The sequence below is a fragment of the Rhinopithecus bieti genome, unplaced genomic scaffold (assembly GCF_001698545.2).
Source record: "Rhinopithecus bieti isolate Rb0 unplaced genomic scaffold, ASM169854v2 scaffold_13352, whole genome shotgun sequence".
NCBI classification, from domain to species: domain Eukaryota; kingdom Metazoa; phylum Chordata; class Mammalia; order Primates; family Cercopithecidae; genus Rhinopithecus; species Rhinopithecus bieti.
Genome location: NW_016808026.1, coordinates 181,081 through 183,616, shown reverse-complemented (window position 1 = coordinate 183,616; position 2,536 = coordinate 181,081).

Genomic DNA, 2,536 nt, shown 5'->3' with positions numbered 1-2,536 from the left:
ATGAGCTCCAATTGATGCCTATACTGCTGGTCTTGGGCCACATTTTAAGTGGGGGAAGTGTATTCTACAGCAAGGAAGTGTTATGGTGAGATTGTTTTTAGGGAGTTCATTCTATGAGGAGATAGGAAATGAAATGGAAAGAAGCAAGAGTGGTATAAAGAGGAATATTAGAAGCAATAATAAAGGCCAAATAGAAAGAAAACAGTGGTGATGAAGATGGAAAGGAAGGGTATCTTTAAGATGTATTTAAGATGTAGGATGAATAGGACTTGGTGACCAGACAGCTGTGATAGGTGAAGGAGAGAGGAGCCCACACAGTAATCCAGTAGTCTCAATTCGATTTAAGTTAATAAAATCTTGTTAAATAAGCCAGGTGTGCCTCTCGCCTATAGTCCCGGCTACTCAGGAGGCTGAGATGGGAGGCTGAAATGGGAGGATCACTTGAGCCCAGGAGTTCAACTCCAGCCTCGGCAAGATAGTGAGACACTGTCTCTTAAAAAAAAAAAAAGAAAGAAAGAAAAGAAAAAAGAATGAAAAGAAAACAAAACAAAACCTCATTAAATGCACATTGAACAACGTCTCAAAGATAAGAAAAAACTGTAGAAGTGCACTTGAAAAAACTGTAGAAATGCTACAGCATTCAATTGCCACTTATTTAACCCTGCAGTATTCTAGGGGTGATCTTTTGCTGTGTTGTCTAATATGGTAGCACTAACCATAGCCATCCTAACCACATGTGGCTATTGAAATTTAAACATAGATTAATTTATTATGTTAATTAAGTAACATTAAACATTCAGTTCCTCAGTTACACTAACCACATTTTAAGTGCTCATAGCTATATGTGGCTAGTGGCTGCCATTTTGCATAGTGCAGATATAAAATATTTTCACCTTGAAAGAAATTTCTATTGAACAGCACTGATTGAGGATTAGTTAGGCATCTGTGTTGCAAGGAGTCGACAAGGAAAACATCCCATTGTTTTTATTTTTTGTTTACTACTTTTAAAATGTGTATTTTTTTTCTTGTAAGATGCTTTAATTTTTTTTAACGTGATGGTCAATGAATTAAGAAATGGCATTTTTGTAAACCATATTGAAGGTGGGGAAATCTTGGCAGGCTCAACAACATCATTTTCTCTTAAGAAACAACATCATGCTTTGGAAATCCCGGAAGATCATAACACCCCTGAGGGAATGAGCTCATTTGTAAGTAAGTCTGTGAGAATGATAACAGACATACTCCTCGCATGTAAGTAAGGAATAAATAAAGCTCAATTTCAAAGCCTTATGCAACTGCCATGAGTAGCTTAGTCAAGAAGGAAGAACTGAGTATAGAGGTGTAAAGCTGGAATCTACAGGGCTTTCCTCTATAACAACAGTTAGCTTATCAATAGAAAAAGAAAGCTCTACCTCTTAGGACACTTCCAGTAACATATAAAGAAAATTCAATACAAAATGACAAACAATAAGGAAATGTATTGGCTCATGTAACTAGAAAATTCAGAAATAGATATCAGAATTGAGAATTGATTAATCCAGCAGCCTAATTATTTTTTTAATTATACTTTATGTTCTAGGGTACATGTGCACAATGTACAGGTTTGTTACATATGTATACATGTGCCATGTTGGTGTGCTGCACCCATTACCTTGTCATTTACATTAGGTATATCTCCTAATGCTATCCCTCCCCCTTCCCCCTACCCATGACACGCCCCAGTGTGTGATGTTCCCCATCCTGTGTCCAAGTGTTCTCATTGTTCAATTCTCACCTATGAGTAAGAAGATGCGGTGTTTGGTTTTTTGCTGAGAATGATGGTTTCCAGCTTCATCCATGTCCCTACAAAGGACATGAACTCATCCTTTTTTATGGCTGCATAGTATTCCATGGTGTATATATGCCACATTTTCTTAATCTAGTCTATCATTGATAGACATTTGGGTTGGTTCCAAGTCTTTGCTATTGTGAACAGTGCTGCAATAAACATACATGCACATGTGTCTTTATAGCAGTATGATTTATAATCCTTTGGGTATATACCCAGTAATGGGATGGCTGGGTCAAGTGGTATTTCTAGTTCTAGATCCTTGAGGAATCGCCACACTGTCTTCCACAATGGTTGAACTAGTTTACAGTCCCACCAACAGTGTAAAAGCATTCCTATGTCTCCACATCCTCTCCAGCACCTGTTGTTTCCTGACTTTTTAATGATTGCCATTCTAAATGGTGTGAGATGGTATCTCACTGTGGTTTTGATTTGCATTTCTCTGATGACCAGTGATGATGAGCATTTTTTCATGTGTCTGTTGGCTGTATGAATGTCTTCCTTTTAGAAGTGTCTGTTCATATCCTTTGCCCACTTCTTGATGGGGTTGGTTTTTTCTTGTAAATTTGTTTGAGTTCTTTGTAGCTTTTGTATATTAGTCCTTTGTCAGCTGAGTAGATTGCAAAAATTTTCTCCCATTCTGTAGGTTGCCTATTCACTCCAATGGTAGTTTCTTTTGCTGTGCAGAAGCTCTTTAGTTTAATTAGA